This window comes from Cinclus cinclus, chromosome 3 (genome assembly GCF_963662255.1).
Source record: "Cinclus cinclus chromosome 3, bCinCin1.1, whole genome shotgun sequence".
NCBI classification, from domain to species: domain Eukaryota; kingdom Metazoa; phylum Chordata; class Aves; order Passeriformes; family Cinclidae; genus Cinclus; species Cinclus cinclus.
Genome location: NC_085048.1, coordinates 27,600,245 through 27,612,770, shown reverse-complemented (window position 1 = coordinate 27,612,770; position 12,526 = coordinate 27,600,245).

The following is a 12,526-nucleotide window of genomic DNA, read 5'->3' as shown; positions in this document are numbered from 1 at the left end:
TTTAATTGCAATATTTTATTATAAAATTTGTTACCTCAACATAAAGTTCAGACATGTTGAATTAAATTCTTTCAAATAGAAATAACAACAACACAGGTGCTAGAAGTAGGCATTGATCTTTTATCTATGTGGTGATTTCATTGTGTTTCGATCACTCAACATTGCTGAGAACACTTCTTATGTTGCTATCCATTCTTATTTTTGAAATAAAAACCCATAATCCTTCCACTTTAACCAACCAAAGCTCTTTCACTCTATTCTATGCAATAACTGAAGGAGAAATTTCTCCTATGATGTCAAAAGAACATACATTTATCTGAAAATTCAGAGATTCAGTCTAGTATTTGACATCTTGCTCAAGTATTATTTTTCAGCTTCATTAAAGACACTATATTTTTATTTTCTTTCCATTATCCTACTCACTATTACACCTCAGAAAAAGTATAATGCTTATTTCTAAGCTGTCTCATTGTGGCTCTCTGAGAATCTCCTTGATACACAATGCTGCTAATTGAGCTACAGAGCAGTGAATGGTGAATCTGTTCCTATAATACCGTGTGTCTTAATTTCATTAAAAAAGATTTTTGTATACAACAGCAACAGGTTCTTAAGGAGAAAGAAACAGCATTTTAACAACAATAACATAAATGAAAAATTTAACAATGTATGCATATCATTTTGGGATTCATGTGTATAAAAATGTTTGCATATACATAAGATTAGTAATTTTAAATATTTTAAAATATAAAATAAATTATTGTTATTAACTTTCACATTTTCATAGATGAGAAAACAAATTAATTTAGAATCTAGATCTAGAAAAACAATAGTTCAGATATATTAAAACTTATATATGCATTGCAATTGCTGGGAAAGCTATTAATTGCTGTTTTAATTCTTGTTTGCTCTGACAATGCCAGTGAAGATGGCATTGACTGTGTTAAATCTACAAATGGGTGAACTGCTGATTTTCTATCAGCAGAATGTAATTTAGAATGTAGCTTCTCCGTACAAAGAATGGGCTTACATTTTTTTAAGAATATCTGTAGTCAATTATTTTACTTAAAAAATTCCAGGCTGCTCTAGCCATCCTACTACTGTGAGTGCTTAACTAAAGTCAACAAAATGAACTGTCTTACTGATACTGTTTGTTGAAACCTTAATTCAAATTTCAGATGGTAAAATAAGAATAACTTTAGAAAGTAGCTCTTTTCTCTGTCAAAGTTTTTGTAGTACTGTTCTGTGCAAACTGGAGCATGTAAAAATAAACAAACAATAAATAAAGATTAAGAAATAATCAAGCTGGAAATAACAGTTAAAATTTCTCAGTTTTCATGTTTTAAGTAGTGTTGTTTAAATTGAAATTTCTTTTGAATATAGGTTGGTGTTCTTTAATTTTTTTTTTTTTGCACGTCTCTTCTTAGACTCAAAAGAAACCAAGAAGATACAAGTGTGACAAAAAGACTGAAAATGTTAAACTGGGCTATGCTCAGCTTGGATTATGGAACCAGTGGGCACTAAGTGCTTGGCAAGGAGATGCTGTGCCATTCCCTGTATGGATGCTGATAATCAAAGCTTTGTATGAAGTGAATGCCACTTCAGTTTTATGAGCTTTTTATGTGACGTGGCATATCAAATCTGCCAAGCAGAGGACCATCTGGAAACAGGTCATCAGAATGGATTCTGACACCCTCTGACAGGCAAGAATGAAGGCAAAGATCAGAATGTGTGGTGGGGGGTAAAAAAACCTACCCCTCAAAATCCCTGGCCATAAACAAATAGAGATTAAGCAAAATAAATTCAGTATCATTCTGGAATATTACTCAATATAAGAACAGATTTACCTAACTGAATTTAAAAGCATGTTTTAAAAGGTACATGGTTTTGGTAAAGCTTTTTTCTTTATTTTTTTTTTCCTATCAGTTAAAAAAAGCACAAATCTTCCTGGGATAACAGAAGTGTTATTCTTTTTTCCTCTTCTTTTTCTCCATCTAGGGAATAAAAATGTTTTTCTAAAAGCTTCACAGCTTGATGTTCAACACACATTGTTGAAACCCTCACAGGCAGATTTTTGATAAGGGCTCTGAAGCCATTAGGCTACTGTAGTTCAGCTGAGAAGATATTACACAATCATATATCATTGCACAAGCAAACCTGTGCTCCAAATGTCATTCAGTTATTAAAATACCACAGGCCCTGAGAGTTTGACCAAAATGAAGACCTATGAAGAGTGGTTATTTTCGCTTGTTTCCTGGATTCTTAAGGCAAATTTATCATTTATATAGACATTCTTATCAGGAGTGGATTATAAGTGAAAAGTCTTGTGAGAAGAACTGAAGGGTTAAAATATTCCTTCAGTTTTAAGTGTTTGAGAACTGAAAACATGCTTTGCACTTTGTATGATAGACAAACGTACATAGAACCTCATTGAAGACTGTCACAGTCTCAAAACCTGAACAAAACAGACCACATAGTGGTTTAATGTTACACCACAGTTTTTCAAATAAATCAATTTAAGAAAACATTTCTACCACCTCTTTGTTGAACTGAAATCACTCAGATGGACATGATTATAGTTTCACTCTCAAGACTCAGTCTCATGACTACAATAAATCTCATTCTCTCTTTCTCTTTGTTTTCTTCCTGTTTATTTATTTTATTTTTACTTGGAAAACAAGTGCTTGAAAACAAGAGATGCTTGAGTGAGTTTCAAGGTGGAAATGTTGGAGACTGGCAAGAGAAGAAGTAAGGACTGCTGCTGATTGGCCCAGCAATAAATGGAAAATAAGTATTTTTAATTCTCTGAAACTAGTTATTGCAGAAAGGAAAAGCTCTAGACCCAGTTCTTTTTCATTTTCCTATTAAAAAAACCTGCTATTTTTAAATGAAAATGATACCCCTAGGAAATCCAAGACCTTCTTTTTTTCTAATGCAATTCAGGTTTCTTCTTGAAGCTGCTGGTGTTAGTGTGATTTATGTGGATATACAGGTGCTGAAAAGTAGCAAGAGGGTTATGTCATATGCTGGCAACTCCAGGAATGTTTTCCTTCATCCAGTAGCATACTGAATGTGTTTTATTTGTTTGCCTTACAAAATTTGTTGGATATTGTCACTACTAATTTAAATTTTTGAAAACAATGACTAAACTCATTCATCTTTAATGATGACTGAGGACAGGAGGAAGTAGAAATTTGCCTTATATGCAGCCAGACTGTAAAGGCCAAGTGTCAGAATAATTACAAAAAATATTGAGGTGAAAATTCTGGGGGAAATAATTTATTCAGGCATTTTCTTCAGGTATCCTTGGAGAAAAACTATTTTGAAGTACAAAAGAGCCAGTGCTGTGAAGCTCCTCTGTAAGGGCAAAAAGACAGAAACTCCACTACTCATACAGAGTGGAATTCCAAAACAATTAACAGATCTATTCCTTTCTCTATTCCTTTAACTCAATCCAGTTCAGCAGAACTGTTAGAGCAGTTCATTAGGATATGAGAGACTGACTGAGATTTCATCTCTAGTTTAATTAATAAACTAATGATTAATCCAGAGTGATCCAAATGATCTCTAAAGGGCCATTTGCTAATTTGTTAATGAGTTTCTCTTTCTAAAATGTATTCTTGATAAATATTTAATTGCTATATTCTCATAAAAGGACAAGAGTTAGTAAATAATTTTTTTCCAAATAGGGAATAAGGGGATAGGAGGTGAAATCTCAAGTGGGGTTCTTTTATTTTACACATCTCATCCTCCTCTATAGAACCGAAGATTAATGGACGGCATGCTGCTATTTTCTACTTCAAAATATAGCAATATAGGATTTAATCTTTTTGTTGCCATGACACCGACCAAAAATTGGGTCAGATGTGGTGTTAAGGAAAGATTATAACTGAAATTTTAATGCATCCATAAGGACTCTTTTATGATGTCTCTACATTTTAGTTTATCTATAACACATGCATATAGATCTACATATTCTGATCCATTCATTCTGTAAATATATTTTTGATACAGAGGAAAAATATAATCTCTCATTTGTAGATGGTGAACCAAAAAAACAAATAAATAACTCCTCAGATTAGAGATGGAGAGATGTCAGTGCAGAATGTCAGCTACTTGCTAGTACCATGGTCTCGGTGATCAACAACCCATTAGTGTTCAGCATGAGAGATCTTTGTCCCATACTGACTGCAATTTTGGAATTTATTTGAAGAAAAGGTATATGTTCCCTAAAGAGCAAATAACATGCAAGAGGCAAGATAAAAGAGCAGAATGGCTTGGACAGAAGAAGAGAGCTACAGGTTGAAAATTAATCTCTGGAATCTTTAAATTATGGATTGCAGTGAAGGCGAAGTCAGTGGATGGATTTAAAAAGTGAGCTGGCTGATTTAGACTGATTTATGTAGGAAAATTCCTTCTGGTGCATAAAGATAATATACAATGAGTTTGAAGAGAGAAATAGTGGAGATAGATTCATCTGCAGTAGATATGAAGCCTGGAAAGAGCATAAAGAAATCAAAGGAGGGCAGAGAAAAAACACAAGACCTTTAAGATGAACCATGTGTGCAAAGAGAGAAGGGAAAGGGAGGAAATACTGGATTTGGACCAATCAGCTGAAAGACCCTTCTTAACAGGAAAAAGAAGGTATTCTAAACAAATGCTAATGAGGAAGATAAGTGCCCTAATGCCTGATTTGTGAAGTGCTGTATGGTTCTGTGTAGGCTCTCTTATATTTACATGGAAAATAAGCAAATTAATAGATTCTAGTGGCTTTGTTTAGAATTCTGTCATGTAATAGCTAGTTATATAATACATGGGGCAGGGAAAAAAAAAAGTACTGAAATCTTAGCCAAACACTCTGTTAAGGAATTAAAGCAGGGATTGCTAGGCACTTCCAGATGACTTTTCCTCCACTCTTTACTTGACAGTGTAAAAGCATAGAGAGCCTGGACTCCATCTTAACAAGAATTAGTCCACTGCTGAGTTTTTGCTGAGCTTAAAGTGGAGCTTTTAAATCTCTGTGCTAATGTAATTTTAAAAAAGGAGTTATAAACGAACTGATTACCTTGCTCCTTTTCTATAAAACTTCTTCCTAAAAAGTTCTCTAGAATATTTTATTACTTAACAAGAAACAAACTTTTCAACTTGCACAGGGAGCAGTTGAAATTAGAGTGTTAGAAGATGCTAAATGGGAACCACATAACAGTGAAAGAAAAGTAATTTTCCAGTCTCTATAGCATTCAATCTGAAGCAGCAAAGGAAAAATTACTGATGCAAACTTGGTGAAAGAAAACTTCACTTCTGATAAAAACTCAGCTGCGGGATTCCAAACTGTCACTTAAAACATTCTATTAACTGAAAATTTTGTTTTGACTGGTTATTAGAGGGCAATTAATACCCCTAATTTACGTGTATGTCTGCATTGATGATATGACATTATGCCTTTGCTTTTTTATTTATGTCAAAGGTAAATGTATGTTGACAACAGATATAATTTGCTTTAAATGAAGCGAGAAGCTACAGAAGGCAGACTGGGATTATCTCTTATGTACGGTGCCACTATATTTTGTAAGCATTTAATTATGAGGTTTTGGTAAATAATCCTTTAACAAGGTCTAAGTTTTGACCCATTAAACCCATACTTTGATTCCGGCCTTTATCAGAGTGCACAAAATAGTTGTCTTCAACACTGAGTTAAATCATGTGTTCACTGTTCAAATTTAATGCTTCAGATTGAAAGATATAAAAAATGGATAAAATTTTCTTTCCCACATGAAGCGTGTGGGTGTGCAGGAAAGATGGGGAAGGTGAAGAGATTTGAAAAAAGTTGGTTACATAGGTTGCTGCAGCCTGAAGCTGAAGTAACTAATCTCTTGGTGACTTTTGTAGGGGCTTTTATTCTATCTTGCCTAGCAAGTCATAAAAAAATCATACCTAAACTATTCTAGCCAGCTGCCACATTTATGAGTGAGATCTTATTCTATGAAACTACAGATGGGCAGATATAGAGACACCTATTTCTGTACAGCAGACAGTAAATATTTATTCACAGCTGGCAGGTCAATTCCAATTATCCACAGAAAAACATCCACTTCTGCCATTTCTTTGGCCAAGGGGAAAAAAAATAAGAAAGAAAGAAAACATATCAAAGCAAAGAAAGAGGAAATGATACTGAGGAAAAGTTAAAAAGCAGGAAGACAAAAATCTTAGTGCACTATGCCTCAGTCAGGCCTTATCCTGAAAGGTGTTTGGTGAGTTAATTGACTGCTATTTGGTTTAAAATTTACATTTCAAGTAGGGCACATAATCCATACAGGCAAAATAAAGAAACAGAAATAGAAAACTGAGTCAGTATTGCATTTCCTAAGACTGCGAATTTCGTATTAAGTGATTATTAATTGTTTGCAAGTCTTGAAAAATATTATGTAATACATGCAATAATTATTAAAAAAATATAATATTTAAGAATCCTTCATCTTTTAGCACTAAAAGCCACTTAAATACCAGTTAAGAGCAGGACACTGTTGAAAGATATTATCCTTGTATAGGATAGCAATATGCAAATGGAAAATGAGGAGGACTGGAAATGTTAGCCTGAGTGATTCTTATAATGTTTCCAGATTTTTGTTTCTGTACACTACTGAGTGTAAAGCACATTCTTGCTACCATTTCATTTTATCTTAAGACATTAAGATGTAGATATTCCCCTGCAGTCCATGGTGTAGAACATGTTGAGGTAGATGTCCCTTGACAGCCCATGGAGGTCCATGGTGGAGCAGAGATCCACCTGAAGAGAGCCACCTGCAGCCCATGGAGAAACCTAAATATTAGGATATCTAGTTAAAAAATTGTGAATGTTTTTTGTGTGCTGAAGATGTTTTTCATACATTACAAATTAGGAAAATATTAGGTAAAATCAGATAGAATCCATAACACGGGTGTGAGATATATTCTTTCCCAAAAATAGTGTTTATACTGCAAAACTGGACTCTTGTTTGCTGTAGCTGGCTTCCTATTAAACCTACTTCAGAAACTGCTTCTGCTCACAAGGCAGGAAGACCTATGCCATAAGGATGTCTGTCCCTACTTTTGAACAAAATGGATTGTGACTTGCATTTTCTGCTGAACTCAGTGTTGTCAATATATGTTAGCTTTGCTCCGAGCATGCCTAGTGAATGTGCCCATGAGGGAACACAGTGCTAACAATGCCTAAACCATGTGCCTCTAACAGCTCTATGAAGAAGACAACAGTTGCATCAATTGCTGCAGTATGTTTTTTGCTGATGCAGAGCTTTGACACCTAACAAGATTGCTTCTTAGGAACAGCGGACCTGCCTGGCGCCATGGGAGATTTTAGGTAACTATGTTCTGCCCAGGGAATTTAGCTGCTGAGTTTTCATCTTAATTTGTGCATTTGTCTCTTCCACAGAGAGTCCTAACAAAGAACTAGTGGCATCTCTATGCAAAATTCCACACTGGGTAAAGGATGAACTCTTACTATACCCCAAGGAATTTCAGAAAGTATCTTATATCTCAAGCCTGTGATATTTTACTATCCACAGCCATAAACAGACATCACTTTATCCCGAGCTCCTCCTAAAGTTACCTATTTTATTTAGTTTACCTATTATATTCCATTTCCAGAGCCTTTATTCAAAATTAAATATTTAAACATTTCTTCTCATCTCTTCTAAATAAGTAGAAGAGGGCTAAATTCAGTGGGTCAATTATTAATGTGAAATTCTTCATTCAGTTCCTCCTGACCCCTGACTGAACAATTGTCCACAACAGTTTTGCTATTGTCTGAGTTCCTGTCCAAGAGTTTGTTATTGTCTAAGTAGAAGGGGATGATGGGTCTAACATGGCTCTGTACAGCTTCTGATTAGGGAAGGAAAGAAGTTAGAGAATTTTTGCATAATATACAAGTTATCCAGCTGAGTGGTTTTTCAGTCTGCCTGATCTAATTACATTTGTTACCATCTTCTCTGCAAATAAAGAGTTCAGTTTGTCTTTTTGTGGATTTGAGAATGCAGGCATTTGATGGCTGCATGGAATACCTTCATTTCAGCATCTGAAGTATGGAACCATTAATTTATTGAGAGTTATGCAGACACCACAACTATCTGATTATGGGTTTTGGAGTGATTAGTGCGGATTTGCTGCAACCTGCTTCTGATGAGAAAGATGCGGGTGCAAATTTACTTCTCTCAGTCAGTCTCAGTCTCAGTCTCAGTCTCAGTCTCAGTCTCAGTCTCAGTCTCAGTCTCAGTCTCAGTCAGTCTCTGCCTCGGTCTTCATGTAGAATAGGACTTTTTTTCCCTTTTTCCCCCGTGCATTGTATCTCTGTTTGGTGTATCTAATTGATTTTTTTGTATTTCAGAGGATTGGAGCTTTGCCAGTCTTGTAGGGTCTGCTTGAAGCTTTTTATAGACTCCTGCTTCCTGCTCCCTTTGTTTTCCTTGTGAGTCTTTTCCTATTGTTGGATTTTCTCTATTTAAGTAGTTTTTTATTTAATTTTTGTCTTGTTTAAGCAGAAGATGAAAGGAACTGCTTCCTTCAGGTTGCTGCTCTGGTAGGCTTTCCAGGATAAGAGGGTGGATCTCCAGTCTTTCTTAGAGCGAGGGACAAAGACAAGATCAAGAGCCTGCTCTGCTTATGTTACAAGGAAGTCACAGGTAATTAAAGAGAAGTTGAAGGTGTATTAACATGTGACAGAAAAAAACCAAAAAAAATATTTAAAGCAGTTTATAATAATGTTACTGTAATGAGATTATAGGTTTTTATACAGAATGTGACTTATGCCCTCCTTTAAAAGCAAGACAATCTTGAAGACTTGATAAGGTACCTTAGCAAGGGAAAGGCTGCTGAGGTTACTAAGGGTGCAAAGAAAGTGATTCTTGGTGTTTGCCTTCTATAAATCTCTGCTGGTGTTTTCAGAAGGGCTGTGTTCTAACATGTATAATGTGACTCTTCCAAGGACCACTGCATGTTTTGATTACTATATGGATGAAAGGGAAAAAAAAAAATCAGAAACTAATTTTCTTTTTCTCCCAGCTATTCCAGACAAAAAGAAGGGCTTAAGTGCATCCATGTTCGTCCAGGAGTTTCAACAGCTTCATAATCTTAGCCGAATTTTTACTCAGGTTTTAATGTGTGTAATCATCTTTAATCTGAGGTCATAGGAGGTATGAAGGAAGCTTTTCTCCAATTAAATTGCATTTTAATTTTATTTGACCAAGTCAATAGTTCGGTACCAATAAGTGAAAACTATGGTTCTCACTAAAATACCACTAAAAGTGGTATTTTAAACCGTATTACATGTACTTAATAATGAAAGCCAAGAAAATTTATACTGTACTAGTTAGATTCTTTTTCTTTAAGGTTGATAAGGAAAAAAAAAATATGAAGCTAAACTATGTGTACATAAAATCTTTGCAGCATGGAATGTGATTTAATAGGTTACTGGAAATTAAATGAAGGTATTAACTGATCAGAAATTAATATAAGAAGCTGCAAAAATGAGGGAATTTTGTATTATTTTAAAAATGGGTTGTGGTTCCATGAGCTGTTAAGTTCATTTTTGAATGAATACAGAATTTAATACATTTTAGAATGCATTCATTCATGGCACCAGCCTATTTGATCAAAGCACTGATGCAAAAGCAAAACTGGTAAGAGCATCCACTCAGTCAAAACTAATCTAAACTTTCTGAAGGGCTGACTTGCTCAACATGTTTTTCATTATGCACTTATCATTTATAACTAGTACCTGGCATGCTACAGGCCTTTTCCATCATAACTTCCTTGTATTTTGTCAAAAATCTAGTCCTCTAATGTCAAAAAGAAGCTGCTGTCCTCATTTGGGAGGATATATCCCTTCTGTAAATTCATTCACTTAGGTTCAATTGTTTCTTTCTGTTGCAAAAAAGATTTTTCCTCCCTAAGCTGTCTTGATGCCTGCTGCTTCAGAGCTCAAGACATATGTCTTTATAACCAAAAGAGAAAAAACTCTTTCTGAGTTCCCAGTATGAGCAGCCAGAGTCAGCCAGATGAGAAATTGTCCACTTAATGATTTGTCCACCTTTATAATTCCAGCTAGAGACAAGTGTTAGATCTCAGGTACTGGAAGAAAACCTCATTAAAGAGAAAACTTCTGAAAGTTTGACAAATGAGATAATGTATTATGTCACATCTATACTCTGTTATTAAAATGCAGATATTCTGAATCTGGACTGCTGCTGCTATGAACAGACTGGGGAGCAGCCCTGCCCAGAAGGACTTGGGGGAGCTGGTGGATGAGAGGCTGGACATTACCCAGCCATGGGCACTCACAGCAGAGAGCCAAACGTGTCCTGGGCTCTATCCAAAGCAGTGTGGGCAGCAGGGCCAGGGGGGTGATCCTGCCCCTCTGCTCTGCTCTGGTGAGACCCCACCTGTTCTGCTGCATCCAGTGCTGGGGTACCCAGCACAGGAAAGACATCAACTTGTAAGAATGAGCCCAGAGGAGGCCACCAAGCTGATTAGAGGGATGGAGCACCTCTCCCACAAGGAAAGGCTGAGAGAATTGGGATTTGGATTCTGCCTGGAGAAGGCATTGAGGTGACTTTATTGCTCTCTTCCAGAAGGGAGTCTATAGGAAAGATGGAGATAGACTATTCACAGGATTATGTCCTGTGACAAGGAAACAGACAATAGCTTCAAACTGAATAAGAGCAGGTTTAGATTAGCTATTAGGAAGAAATTCTTCCTTGTGAGGGTGGTGAGGCACTGGAAGACGTTGTTCAGAGAAATTGTGGATGTCCCACCCCTTGAAGTGTTCAAGGCCACATTGGATGGAAGTCTGCCCATTGCTGGTGAGTTGGAACTAGATGAACATTATGGTCCCTTCCAATCCAGACCATTCTACGATTCTATATTTCTATGTCATGTCTGCATTGCAACGATAATATATTAACCCTGTTGGTATGCAAACTGGTGGCCCTCTGACCTGAGCCAGGAACAAAGAGTTTGATGAAATTTTTATCAAAAAAATAATAAACAAACAAAACAAACAAACAAAAAAAGAACAAACAAAATAAAAACAAAAAAGGGAGAAAAATTTTAAAATAATTTTATGTACCATATTTGTACTGTAATTCATTTAGTGAATAACTGGAGCTATTGTATTAAATTCTTCTCTGATTTTTCCTGTATGCTTCATTTATCTGGTAACAGAGTGAACCTTGACTTTGAATTCTGTTAAAGTTACACCTTCACAAATTTATAATAAAACCTGGTTTTAGCTAGTATCTTTGCTGGTGATTCTTTAAGCTGCATAGCCACTCTCTTGTGACAAATACCAGGTGAAATATTCAGGGCATGTAGATGGCCCCAGATAAGATTTGAGAAGTAACTGAATGGAACCTTGAATATTCTGAACAGTCCCAAAATCTTAATTCCTCTGAATTCCTTCCCAAAACTTTGGGTTGCTCCACACAGCTGTTTTATTTTCCAGTACCCTTTTCTTGCTGACATTACATCCAGTACTGTGCCTTAGATTTGATATTGCTATTCTAACCTATCCAGTGGATTGGATACATACCATCCAAGAATGAGCAGAGTAGGCCACAGCTATCAGAAACAAAGCAGAAGCCTTCAGATACCTCAGTGGACTTCATGCATGCTGGCATTCAGCATAAGGAAAACAAACAAGAGCTAAGTTTGATGATAGCAGGTGATGGGCAAACTTGACATTTTCCTATGGGGTCTGACTTCAAACATCCTGCTCCTCAGTCCCCAGGAATTTTTAATTCATAGCACCTTTAAACCCATCTGCAACTATATTTTTTTTTCTTTTGTCCAGAAGATAAATTTCCTTTAGCATGTCTAAGTGAATAGAAGGGATATGGGGCTGTTCTGTTGTGGAGAGAAGAAGCCTATATGGGCAGGAAAGTAGCAACTGTAGATCTCCAGAGGTAGGCTTGAAAAGACCTGCAAATAGAAAGCAGTCAAAAATCAAGACTCATGCAACATTTTTTCCCCCCTTAAGTATCTACATAGCAAATAAAACATAGCAATAGTCATGGATCTTGAATGGAATAGCTTGCCAGAGCCATAAGTACAATGCAGCCTGTTGGCTCTCTGGACCATTAATATGTGGCAACAGGCTCTGGTTGAGGCTGTTTCAGAACAAGTTCCTGTGCCATTTTTTGCCATTTGCTCCCCTCTGTTTTGCAAAGCAGCAGTAATTGAAGATGTTCTAGTTAAAGTCAATGCTCCCAGTGAATTACTTTATCTGTTGTGGCTTAAATAGGTATGATCACTGCTGGCACAGTGGAGGCAATGGAGAAGTGCCTAAAGCAATTTTCTACAGAGGTCATGGAAAAGACAGGGCAAATTATAGTTATACTGCCAACTTGGGAAAGACAGTGATACATAAATTTGAAGATGGGAAATACTTTTCAATGGGCATGCATTTACCTTTGTATATTCTTTGGGTGGGTTACACATATACAAGAGCATCAGAAACCTGGCGCAAATATTAGTGACA